At 47.4% G+C, this 13747-nt stretch overlaps 1 long non-coding RNA gene across 1 annotated transcript in view; it reads right to left on the bottom strand.

The window, feature by feature from the left end:
- LOC110300943 overlaps positions 1-12940 on the bottom strand; it is a 41409-nt gene extending 28469 nt beyond the window's left edge. The window contains exons 1-2 of the long non-coding RNA XR_002378647.1: positions 12907-12940; positions 12428-12761 (exon numbers count right to left, since the gene is read on the bottom strand). This is a non-coding gene — a long non-coding RNA (uncharacterized LOC110300943). The remainder of the gene's footprint in view (positions 1-12427; positions 12762-12906) is intronic.
- Positions 12941-13747: the final 807 nt, after the last annotated feature.

Raw genomic sequence — 13747 nt, 5'->3', positions numbered from 1 at the left:
TACCTCCAAGTTCCTGACCTGCTTGAGTTCCAGTCCTGACTTCCTTTGGTGATGAACAGCAATGTGGAAGTGTAAGCTGAATAAACCCTTTCCTCCCCAACTTGCTTCTTAGTCATGATGTTTTGTGCAGGAATACAAACTGACTGAGACAACAGTCATCCATTCTGGTCCTGTTTCTTAATCTTATTTAATCTTTATTTAATCTTAATCCAATGACGATCAGAATTCGAAACCAACCTTGTGTAGTTCTTGTCTAAGATGTAGGCACACCCAACTGAAGCACTGGTGGGAGATGGGAGAAAATGTGCTTGGAGAGAGATCCTGGAGGATCTACCAAGTGATTTCAGGAGAGTCAGCTCAGAGTCCTGCTAGGTTTCCAGGGGATCCAGCAAGGTTTTACAAAAGAGATTTTTGCTGTCATTGTTCTGGCTCTCAGAGATAGAAACTCAAGCTTGAGCTTTGAAGGGGCCCTAAATTAGAAACACAGGGGCTGGAGGGATGACTCAGCAGTTAAGAGCACTGACTGCTCTTCTTAAGGTCCTGAGTTCAAATCCCAGCAACCACATGGTGGCACACAACCATATGTAATGAGATCTGATGCCCTCTTCTGGTTTGTCTGAAGACAGCTACAGTGTACTTACATATAATAAATAAACAAATCTTTGGGCGGGAGCAAGTGGGGCCAGAGGGAGTGGGACCAAGAGCGAAAAGAAAAGATAAAAAGAAAGAGAAATTCAGAAATAAAAGAAAAAAAATCAGCATTCCTGTAAACATTTTCAAACTGGCTCGTGTGTAAACACTCGGTTCCCCCAGCCTATTTTAGGAGGTTGTCGGCCTTAGGGAGATGAAGTCTCATGGGAGGGAGTGGCCCACTGGGCGTGTGGATAGTTGGTTTTGGTGGCCTCATTCTAAATCTCAAGGACAAGTGACCAAGGACCTCCCACTCCTGCTGCCATAACTCCACCATCATGACCAGGCCCTTGGCCTATGAAGGAAAGATGCTTTCTCCCTTGAGCTAGTCTGGTACATTTTCTGGTCTTGGCTACAAAAGAAGTAACTCATGTAAGCCACAGGGGGATCATGCTGAGAAATAAGAGGAGGAGCAAAACAAGATGGGTTTCACCTTTAAAAAGAAAAACAACCCAACAAGAAGGCCATGCCTGCAATTGTCGTCAGTAACTCCAGCCTGGGAAACAGAGCCGGCTACGGCTTGGCAAAGATTCTGGATCTCTGAGAGAATCAATCAATACCTTGGCTGGACTCCTGAGAAACTATACAGAGGTAATTCAAAAATGATGAGCAATTGAAAAAATAACTTCTAGATACAAAATATAAAAATAGTTTGAGGCAACTTTCATTTCCTCTCCTTCCACTGAAGGTCACTCCTCCTTGCTCAGGGATGAGTCCCAAATTGTATTATCCTGTTAATTCCGTGTTCTCAGTGGTGACACACAAAGTCTCCCACGAAGGCCGAGGAGGCGGAGGGCATGAGTGGGCAGCTCCTTTATGAGTTCTTTTCCTGTTCGCTTTCTTCTTTCATGTCTCCCCTGCCCACTTTTTCCCAGCTTCAGCCTTTATTTATAAATCACCAGAACATCTGGCCAATTTACTTAATATCCAGATGTTTGGGCCTGCTTCACATTGCCTTTTTTAAGCTTTGTAGGTAAATATAGCCTAAGCGAAAGTGAGTGGAGGTTGCCAGCTGCTGGAAATGGAACTAACTAGCAATCAGCAGCCAACATCTGCTCCTCGTTTCTCCATGGCTTCCTGGCTCAATCAAAAAGAATACGTGTAATCTTTGAAGAAATTCCTGGAGAAGTATTTTTTCTTTTTTCTTTTTTTAAAATCACTGGAGAATCTTCACCTTACTGGTAGGAGAAATGGTCGGAGTAGATTCACACGTTTGCTATGAGAATCCCATTAGGGTGAGAGCCGTGATCCAAAAAACCGCTCAAAACCGTTTGTCTCTCAGCCTCGTCATCTGTGTTCCTTCTCCAGCTGCACCCCAGCATGCCCCTGATAAGCATGGTTAATTACCTTGGTCCGGTGCCATCCTGCGGGAGCCATAGACTAATGACTCACAGTCCTACTGGGCTGTAAATCAAAGCTTTAGTCCAGCCTGTGGGGCCACATTACAATGAAGCCTATGTTGATTTGAGTCCTTGGCCACATAGCCCTGTGCCAGGCAGGTGACATGGGAAAGGTCCAAACCTTCCTTATGGTTTGGATGTGATAGCCAGACGGAAATACGTTTTACTCCACCAGTCACTCACTCGTCAGAGCATCCTTCCGATAGGTGATGGGTTACTTTTGCTATTCTCTTCTTGATTTTATTTTGAGTGGTTTACTTATCAGTTGTTCGCTCATTCATTCTGTTACGGGTGTGAAGATGATCACACACTACAGAAACCACCTACTCTGTTGTTATTATGTAAACAAACAAACAAAGCCAGGATCTTATGTAGTCCAGGCTGGTCTTAAACACAGTGTGCAGCTGAGGCTCGCTTTGAACTCCACATCTTCCTGCCTCTGCCTCCCAAGTTCTAGGAATACAGGTGTGTGCCACAAGGCTCAGCATAGTGTGAGGGACCAGATCTTTTGGGTTCAGACTCCTGCTTAGAGAACCCAACCTAAGGTTGAACTTGAGTTAACTAACAGGGCAGCAGTACCTAGCACCAGTTTCCAGGTTACCCGCCAACACACCTGCATCTCCAGGTTTCGAGCCTGCCCCTGACACTTTACTTCCTGACAATCACCAACCAGGAGGAAAACAGAAGTTAAGTTTATGGTTTGGCTCCCAGCACCAGCCAGTTATGTTAAAGGCCACAATGGCGCCCCCATCAGGCTAGAAACCCTCTGCTTGACTCTATAAATGCTTGCCTGAAACTGGGCTCCGGGAGCAACTCCTGCTGCACCAGAGTCTGCGTCTTGGTGGTCTTTCCGGGCTTGTGAACAGGCACAAGTGTCAGTCTTAGAAACGCATAGAAGCCCAAACAACATGGGAAAAGACCACAAGATTAACCCTCTTACAACTGCTTACGAATAACATAAAATGAAGAGCTCCATTGCATCTTTTTGACCATCACCTACGTTGGACCATTTCTGAACCATACAAACAACAACCCAGTATCTCTTGGTTTGCTACAACTACGCAGGACATTTTACTTGCTTCCTGTAGGCACACAGGTAGAGGTCAGAGGACAACCTGCCAGGGTCGTTTCTCTCTCCTTCCCAAGTGGGTCCAGGGGACTGAACACAGGTCATCAGGCTTGCCGGCAGGCGCCATTACACAGTGGGCATCTTGCTGGACCCTCATCACCACTGGAAGTGATAATTAACTTCAGTATAATTAACTTCACAGAGCGCAAGTGTTTTCATACATCCATGTAGTGCATTTGGTTCCTGTTCTTCCCCATTCACCCCTCTTACAGGTCCCATGGGGAATTTTCCTCCTGCCAAATAATTCCATCTCTACTTTCACGTCTTAAAAATCCCTAGCCTAGATTTTCCACATGTTTTTTTTTTTTCTTTCTTTTTCTGGATCCTTATGGGTCATCGTATGTTTCATCAGTTTCTGTGAGAGACGCGTGGAAATCTTTTAAAAATCACTGTGACTTCATAACTTTCTATTTTTGCTCTGTAATGTTTGTCTTCTGTATTTGGGAGCTATTATTAGATGACTATAAAACTTTAAAAATACCTTATTTTATATGTGTGGGTGCTCGTCTGCGTAGATGTCTGTGTACCACGTGCCTGCCTGGTGCCCTCAGAGGCCAGAAAAGGGCATCAGAGCCCCTGGAGGTTGTGAGCACTCTGTAGAGACCCCAGGTCCTTTGGAAAAGCAGCCAGTGCTCTTAACCACTGAGCCATCATTCTACGCCAGTATAAACGTCTTATGACCTCCCCCAAGGTGTTGGGTAGTATCAATTATCAGCTTGACAGATCCTTAGAATCACCTAGGAGATGAGCTTTGGGGTGTGCTTGTGGGAGATTATTTTGATTGTGTTAATCTAGGTGGGAAGTCCTGCCCACTGTGGACGGTGCCATTCCCTGGCTGGAATCCTGGATAATATGAGATAGTGAAAGGATGCTGAGCAGCAGATACATTCCACATTGTCTGCTTCCTGTCTCTGTTTGTCAGGGGACCAGCTTCATGTACCTGACTCCTTGACTTATGTACCATGATGGACTACCTGTGCTGCTTGGTGTTTTGCCAACTTGACACAAACCAGAGTCATCTGGGAACCCCAGTTGTGAAATTCCCTCCATCAGGCTGTAACTCTGATTATATAAACCTGTGTAAGCAACGTAATGGAGTGAGGGGTATTCCTATCACAACTCAAAGGTAGTGTTCTGACCAAAAGCAGGTAGAGGAGGAAGGGGCTTACATTTCCTCCAAGTCACACTCCTTCAGTGGGAGAAGCCATGGCAGGAACCTGGAGACAGGATCCTGGAGGCAAGCGGGAGCTGGTGCAGAGGCCATGGAGGGGTGCAGTTTATTGACTTGCTCCTCAGTGCTTGCCCAGCCTGCTTTCTTATAGAACCCAGGACTAACTACCCTGGGAAGGCACTACCCACAATGGGCTGGGCACCCCGCATCAATCATTAATCAAGAAAATGCCCAAGTAGCCGGGCGTGGTGGCGCACGCCTTTAATCCCAGCACTCGGGAGGCAGAGGCAGGCGGATTTCTGAGTTCGAGGCCAGCCTGGTCTACAAAGTGNAAAAAAAAAAAAGGCCCAAGAAAGATGCTTTTTGACAGTAATCCCAAGCATTGTGGATACAGAGAAGGAGTAGTAGGAAGAGTGTGCAGTGTGTGGGGGGGAGGGTATGGGGGACTTTTGGGATAGCATTGAAAATGTAAATAAAGACAATTCCTTAAAAAAAAAAAAAAAAAAAAAAAAAAGAAAATGCCCAAGAAAGTTGGGAGAGGGGAGGGGGCCTATGGGTCTCTGTTGTCATAAACCTGCAGAGCACATCAAAGCCCAGGCTGGTCTTCAGCATCCCTCAGCATAGTGTACCTGTTATACATTTAAAAGTCCATGCCAACTACTGACTGCCTGCTCCCCTAGTAACTCATTCCCCTTATAATCCACATGGTTTGTCTATACCACACTCTACCTCTTGTTATCCTCTTACCCTCTCTGTATACTCTTGCTATTTTCTCTCTCTCCACCCCCTTCTCCCTCTCTCTCCTCTCCCTCTTCTCTTTTCCCTCCCCCATACTCCCTCCCCTTTACCCTCCCTCCCTTCTCCACCCTCTCCACCCCCTCCTCCCTCCCTCTTTTCCCCACTCTGCCTCCCCCCTCCTTTGTGTTCTTGCTATCTCAGTAGCTCTACTACCTCTCCCACATCAGTTGCCCTCACCACCTCCAGTCTGTTTCTCTTCCCCTCTGTTCCGGATTTGTCCAGACACCTCTGGATATGTTCTCTCTCTTATTCACAATAAAAATCTTCCCCTAATAACTGAGCAGTGACATTGACAGTTCCTTTGCTGTGCTTCCTTGCACACAAGTTGAAGCAAAGCCACATCTTCTCACATGGGCCAAATAAAAGAGCTTTACATTAAATCAGAATGGTTGTTACGTTAAGGACGGAAGGAAGGAAGGAAGGAAGGAAGGAAGGAAGGAAGGAAGGAAGGAAGGGAGGGAAGCTTTTGGATTGTGTAATGGAGTCTTGTATTTGTATGGGGGGGGGAACTGATGAATGTCATAAGATCGAGGGAAATAAGGCAAGGAAGCAAATACTTGTGAAACAAAAAATAAACCAACAAAGATATGTACACTCCTACTTTTGCCAGTGGTCTGATTTAGAACAGTAGTTTTTACAGATGTCTGTCTTTGGATTAAGATGGGACACTACGGGGGGAACGGGGAGATGCTGTCTCTTCAGTGACAGCAGGTTCCAGTCGGATCAGCTCAGACGCATTTCTGAGTTAAGGGACAAAGGCTACGTCCATGGTGGGGGAACTGTAATGGATGCTCATTGAACACACTCACGGTGGGGAGACAAAGGACAAACACTCAGGAGGAATAAGGGAAAGGCTGCAATCAGATCCCTTCTAAGGAGGATGCACCGAGGCAGGCTTCCAGGACAGCCATCTTGGCAGCCCAGAGGGAGGGGGTTCCAGGCGAATGCTCGCCTAACCTGCTGTCCTGTTTCCTGACATGAGTCCATCACACGCATGGCCTCATACCGTGGGAACCAACCGATATCCCCTGATGCTTCCATTCCTGTTGATGCTTTACATTCACGGGTGGGTTTTCCATGAGTCCGGATCTTCCCTGCATCTCCAGCCCTTTGACCCCCTCCCGTCCTCTGTTTTGCACTCCTGGACTCCCCTCCAGAATTCACTGAGCGATTCTCCCTGCGCAATCCCTGTCCTGGCATCCTGGCTGGAGATACAACCCCAGCTTCCCTGCTTACACCAGGGGGTGGTTTGGACACCCTGGCTTATTCAAAAGACTTTTCTTAATCCTCCAGCTCAGGGATGGGGAGCAGGGCCTACTTCATCCCCTGCTTTTCTGAAATGAACACTCTTCTCAGACCCTAATTCTAAAGAGCACTTTTGAGTTGCTTAGACTTTTATAACATAATTATCAGACCGTAAAACATTAACTGCAGAAGGCCCAAAGGGCTCAAGGCATGGAGCCGTGTTTTCTTTGTAAGTAAAAAGTCACAGGAGGAAGACAGATGATCTTTCCAAGTACTCAAGGTAGTTAGGGCGTTTAGGTTTAGAGAAAGCCTTTGGATATGGAGGATAAAGATCCCTCAAATCCACCTTGTTTTCTCTAATAGCCCGGATTCATCTGCTGCTGCTCCGTGGTTTTACGGCTCTCTCCAGACCCATAAATGACACGGCAGGAATAGACGCTTCCAGAAAAGAAGAGACAACCAAACATTATAATTGGCACCTCCCCAGTCTCAAAGCTCAGACTCAGGTATGCTTGTCCTTAATGGGCCTGACCCCACATCTCCATGCCCCCAACATAAATCAAATACTGCTTACATTTCCAGGGTACCTCTGGGTCTCAGCTGGGAGAGCTCACTCCCCATAGGCTGCCCCTGCTGGAATTCAGTGTGCTCTGGGTAGCTGGCCCTGCATTCCCTGTCCTCCCCATCCCCCACCCCCATCCTCCAACTGCCTGTGTCAGCTGCCTTTGCCCAGTATGTGCATTGAGAGCCTGGTCATCTCAGCTCACAGCATGCTGTCTTTGATGTAACCCTTGCTTCCCTGCCCATGTACCGGTACAGTGGCCTACAGACAGACAAAGGACTGTTCATTCTGAGGGACCTTAGCCAGTTAGTTGTATTGTATGGAGTATCTGTGATAATGGTCCTGCACACGGCCTCTTGGTAAAACACACACACACACACACACACACACACACACACACACACACACACATATTTTCTGTCACTTCCTAAGAGGTGAGATGTTACAACTGGCCTTTGCTTCTTTAGGAAAGGCTGAGAGATGGCTCAGTTCGTAAAGTGCTTGCCAGGCAAGTGTGAATACCCGATTTGGGATCTTTAGAAGCTACAGGGAAAGCCAGGTACTGTGTGAACATCTGTAGCCCCCGTGCTGGTAGAGATGGAGAGTCAGTGACCAGCCAGTCTAACTGAATTGGTGAGCTCCAGGTTCCGTGAGAGGCCCTGTCTCAAAGTATAAGCTGGAGATCGACTGAGGAAGGAATAAAAGTTGACCACGAATATTGGCATTTCCTCTACATTCCTTCCCATGCCCCTACATAAACTCTATATTATATTGTACCCATTATATGGTTGGTACCTCAGAGGGAGGGATGCCACGGCTCGGGCCCAGTGAGGTACCCCCTCCCACCGCACCACCAAACTGTATAAAACATATCCTTGGCTTTATAAAACACATCAATGAGCCTATACACATGTGTACACACACACACACACACAAATATACACAGCACACATATACACACAAAATAGAAGTATTTCATTCATTCATTCATTATTGTTGGTTGTAGAAAGTGCACAAGCTTGGGCCTCCACCTGCCTCTGCCTCCTGAGAGCTAAGATTAAACACCTGTACCATCATGCCTGGACATCTTTTAAGTTCAGCATCACCATTCATAATTAAATCCATCTCTCTCTTTCTTTTTTTTCTCTCTTCCTTCCCCCAACCCTGTGTACCACCTCCCTGGCCCATTTCTTGTTGCTTTCGAATGCTGATCTTGCCACCTTCTGGCATAATTCTCATGATATTTAATACATAGTGACTACCCACTATTTATTGAACAGATCAACTTAAGACGAGTTTTTGGTAATCTGGACGCATGCCCAGGTGCATAGATATCATGTATCCTGTTGAATATATGAGGGGCACGGTGAGGGGTCATGTTATAAAGCTGTTTCTTGCCTGGCATTCAGTGTGTGCCTTGTACACAGTGAGTTGTAGCGACACTACCATCCTGGTCATTTCATGGCAGGCTCTGGCTGAAGTGCTGGAGAAAATGCCGATGCTTAGACTGAATCTTAAAGATGGAAAACTGTGACCTTTCTACTCATTCTCAGTGGGAGCCAATCAGCCTCAAGGAAACAAAGTGGAATGGTGTGCGGGTTCAGGAGGTGTGGGGTGCATTTCTAGACATGGTGATGGTTGAAAAAAAATAACTTTAAAAAAAGAGTGTGTGTATGTGTGCGTGTGCGTGTGCATGCCTGCATGTGTATGTGGGTACATGTGTGCATGGATGTGTGCAGGTGTGCATCTCTGTGTGTGTGTGGGTATGTGTGTGTGTGTGTGTGTGTGCACTCGTGTATGCATGCAAGCACTCATCTGGGTGTGACTGTGAGTGTGGGCACATGCATTTCATGATACAGGTTTGGAGGTGAGGGGACAAGCTGGGTGTCAGCTTGCCTTTTATTTTGTTTCAGATGGGGACTCTCCTGTCCTGTGCTGTTCTGTACTCTGGTTCCTTGGCCCTCAAGTTTATGGAACTTCTCCTGTCTCTGCCTCCCACCTCTCTGTAGCAGCCCTGGGATTACAGAGGTGTATGCTTTGTCTCTAGCTGTGGTATGGCTTCTGGGAATCCAAACTCAAGTCAGGCTTATGGCGCAAGTTCTTTACCCATTGAGTCATCCTCACAGTCATGAGAAGCATCCGGGGAAAACAGCTCAGCATCAAGAACATGCAGCGCTGCTCTTGCTGAAGACCTGAGTTGTTCCCAGCACACATATCAGGCAGCTCACAACTGCCCCTGACTCCAACTCCAATGGGATTAGAGGCCTCTAACATCCAAGGGCCCAAGCACTCACCCACAAAGACACAGACTTGCACACATAACTTAAAAGAAAATAAAAAGGAATTTCTATAGGTAACACCTGAATGCCAAAGAAAAGCTTCCAGAATTAGTAGGGCTAGGGTTTTATATGCCTCCCTGTCTAAATCCTGGTTGTTAGAATCTAACTTAGAAGGTGGCCATGAGCTGCAGTGTGGAGAGGCAGCCTCTGGCCCTGTGGGCAGACCCACGACTGTGATTCTTAGGCAGTTTCAACCACACAAGGCTATCTGGAACTACAAGAAGATAAGCATGTCCCTTCTCACAAGTCCTAGCAAAGATATTGTTTCCCCTGGCTCCTCCCTCCAGGCAGGGATTGAGATGTGTCAGGAAGGCACTAGGGTTTAGCGGATGTGCAGGAGAACATAGTCTTGGATGTTCTACTTCTTCCTTCCCATTCTTTTTTTCTCAGTGTAGCCTTTTCCTAGATCAATTGCTCCGTTTCCCTGTGGGAGACATTTGGGGGTGAGAGACTGCGTATGCTGCCTTCCCCTCTCAGCTGGGAGTCTGAATCACAGAAAGCCAGGTTCTATCTCTGCAGCATAGAGATGCTGAGTCTGGGTCTGGTACTCCTTCTGCATGTCACATGGCTGTGCAGGTATCACATGAGCCACTCCTTCATTTGCTTGGGATGTGACATTAGTACAGCAAGTTTTTCGGAGTTGTCTCTCCGCAACTATTCTATAGAGAGTCAAGTTACTTTGTTACCTACTTTGAGAGAAACTCAGTGCGGTGGTTACTGCTGATTGCCGTTTGGACAGTGTCTAGACGTGCCTGGGAGACAAGCCTCTTGGTATGCTGGCCAGGGGTTACCTACACTCACTTTACCGAAGAGGGAAGATGCACCCTAAATGCATGACTGAATTAGGAAGGAGAAAGCCACCTCAGCGGCAATGTCCCCTCTCTCTACTTCTAGACTATGGATATAATGCAACCAGCCACCTCACGCTCCTGCCCGCCCTCCTGACACCCCCCCTCCCCGTGCTTTCCCACTGTGGTGGACTTCCTCTTAAATAGGGAGCCAAAAGAAGCCCTCCCCACTTAAGTCGCTTTGGCCAGGCATTTTGTCGGAGCAACGAGACAAGTGACTAAGACTTAAGAGGGAGACCTTTGGTTTTTTTGTCTGGAAAGCAGAAGTCATGAGGATCCTCATAGTTCACCATGGTTTACATCCCAGGCAGGCCATATGCGGGAAAACACCCTGTTCTGCAGACTCTAGAGGAATACCAGGCTCTGCTCTGAAACCACGCCATTCCTGTCGATACAGAACCTTCCAAATGTTTCCATGTCTCTGCCTGCTTCCCTGCCTGCTGTCACTGTCTGTGCCCAGGGAAGCAGCCTCCTGAATAGGGACCTTCCGGATACTGATCCCTTCCCCTACCTCTCCAAGGGTCAGGGATCATTCTTTGCCCTGCATTTGGGCACGACCTTCGGTAGGTGTGCAGTGCCCTAGGATTTAAACTCAAGCCTGGCGAATCCTAATGGGATGTAGGGATGATGATTCATTCCCTTCTAGGATTGCTTCCAACTCCAGGAATCTAGGATGCTTTGGGGGACCTTATTTTTAGGAACAGGAATTAGAAATGGATTGACTATCCCTCCAAGAAAAGAGAGAGGGAAAGAGAGTTCATTTTTTTAAATCTCATTTTTAGAATTCTGTCCGATAGTCTCACAGATGTCTTTTTCAAATAACACAGTTCATTCGCCCGGTGGAATCTGGTTCAATAACGCCATTATATATTTATGTGGGCTTTGTGGGGGAGCAAAGATCAATAGAGGTATTTCCAGCCATGTGTCTAGAATGATGGCTCTCTTCCCCTGCTCTATTTATTATTTATTAAGGACCTCTTTGTGAACAAATCCTGTCCTAGATCTTCAATGTGATCGAAAGGGGCAGACCAACCAACGGGGGCCAACCCTGTGTGGTGATGTCATCCCCCAAGTTTGGATCTCATTGAAACATGTTTAAGATTATAGATGATACGTCCGTGAGAATTCTATCAGCTACACTCATATTTCAAGATAACACTGAACCGCACAACAGATAGCTTGCTATCATTTGGCAATGGACTGACTATAACAGGAAACATTCACAGTTTTCTGTTGTCGTTGTGAACAACATCCCGGGAAAGGCATGGTAAAACAAGCAACAGTGGGAGCTGTCCCTTTGTAACCTGGAACAATCAGGTTCAATACCGCCACTGTGGTGTTTCCCCAGGAAGGAGAACGGAGAACGCTTCATGCTGGCAAGGGAAGGGCGTGGCTGTGAGTCTCAAACATGAAGCCCCCCCACCCCCGAAAGCCAGGTCTCTCATCCCAGAGCTGCACACTGGGGTCTTTAAAATCCCTATCTGAGTCTCTCAGCACTCTGTGCGCTGAATTTCTCAGAGGAAAAAAAAAGCCACATTTGTGCTAACCACACCACAAGGCTTATGGATGGACTGCTGGAATGTTGCAGGCGGGGATCCAGAGTATGCTAGTCCTCTTGATAGGCATTCATCGTCCACCTAATATCCTTAGGACTATTAGGTAAATCTCTTTGGAATGTAGAAACAGGCCCCTGGACTAAGAGTGTCTGCCATCAGATAGCATCTGAAGCCAATCACAGAGGCTCCCGCTGTGTTACAAACCACCCGCATGGGTACCCCACAATATGCATTCCACAAGCGTCTTGATGGATGGATCTCTTTGTCCTAGAACTATAAAAACCTCGTGAAACTGTTACTACCTTGTACCATGGGATTTGAGGAACCTGTGTCCATGTTCCCAAGCCATGGTCACTCCTATTTGGCTCCAGAACAAACCCTTCTCGTTTCCCCTTTGAGGTGCGAGTTACATTTTTGTTTTGACAGCTCTGAGAATTTGATGCAGAAGTTTGGGAACCAGGCAGTTTACTAATTCAAGGCTCAGGGGCCTTGAACCCCAATCTGTGTTTCTTTCCACCCTGGAAGGGAGGGGCCCCGGGAAGGAGTCATAGGAGCTCACTCTAAAGTCACAGACTCTGAGGGTCTCCTGCAGCCAGTGTGGCCCAGCCACCCACTACGAGGCTCCATCGTACCCTCAGTGACCTTTGTACTGGTTCTCTGGGAAGAAGGTTGGAACTTTTGCTACTGACCTGGCTGTGCTGAGAAAGAAGTCCGATGCATAGCCATGAAGCCTTTCTGCAGGCCTAGTGGTCCCGACATCATTTGTGCCAGCCTTGTGGTAGGTACTCTTGCAGTTTTGTGAAGTACCGTGGTCAACAAGTCATCCACGGCACATGGGTTGCGGAGGAGGCTCTGTTGGTAAATGTGCTTGCCACACAAACCTGAGGACCTGAGTCTAATCCCCAGACTTTGTGGGGGAAGACATATTGTGGCGGTACATGTTCATGATCTTGTGCTGGGAAGGTGGATCTCCGGGGCTCACCAGGCAGCTAGCATAATGAGTTCCGTGCTCGCTGAGAGGCCCTGTTTCAAAAACAAGATGGATGGTTCCTGAGGAAGAACAGCTGAGATTGACCTCTGGCCTCTGTGCGCACACACATGCACCTGCGTACACTGACCTGTGCAGTTATAAACACACACACACACACACACACATACATGAGCAGACCTCAGAATGGAGGCAGCTTACTGGCTTCATTCACATATACTCTGATACTGGAAGAGGAGGAAGCGGAAGGGAGGTATTATGAATCCACAGATGACCTCACTGGGTTCTTACCCTGCAGTGGGGCAGGCCCTGCTGATGTGAGTTTACTCCTCTCTGGTGATGGTTGCCTCCAGCTTGCTGTTGACTCCCTGTGCAGACAAGGGCTTGTCCCTCCATCCCCTGAGGGTTCTTTCAGGTGACTTAGTTGCTATGGCTGCTCAAGTGCACACAAATGGTAAAAACAAACCCCACTGGCTACTTTCCAGCTGCCGGAGGCCCACAGTTCTCTGCCTTATATACTTCCAGCCAACCAGCCTTGGCTTGCTATGCTCTGAGAAACTGGGTCTACACAGACATCATGTCCAGGAAGCAACAGGTGGGCTGGAGGTGGGAGAGACTTTACAGGAGAGCTGGGGGCTGATGCCCTGTGACCTTGGCCAGCTGTGCCTTTGAGTAAACCGTGCTACCTCCGAGAGTCTGATTCTTTTACTGGAAAATGCAAAGAGCGTCAGCTCTCATCTCTCTCTCTCTCTCTCTCTCTCCCTCTCTCTCTCTCTCTCTGTGTGTGTGTGTGTGTGTGTGTGTGTGTGTGTGTGTGAACTGTGTAAGCTCTATACTCATATGACAAAGACACAGAGCTTGAGTTTTATGTGCATTTATTCATCCATTCACACTCTTTCTCTACCCAACCAGACATGGCTGGCTTCCTCTAGGCAAAAAAAAAAATGACAACTCCTCCTCCTCCTCTGCCTCCTCCTTCTTCATCTCCTCCTCTTCTTATTCTCTTCCTCCTCCTTTTTCA

The sequence above is a fragment of the Mus caroli genome, chromosome 8, assembly GCF_900094665.2.
Source record: "Mus caroli chromosome 8, CAROLI_EIJ_v1.1, whole genome shotgun sequence".
Lineage (NCBI taxonomy): Eukaryota > Metazoa > Chordata > Mammalia > Rodentia > Muridae > Mus > Mus caroli.
This window is presented reverse-complemented; position numbering and strand designations above follow the sequence as displayed.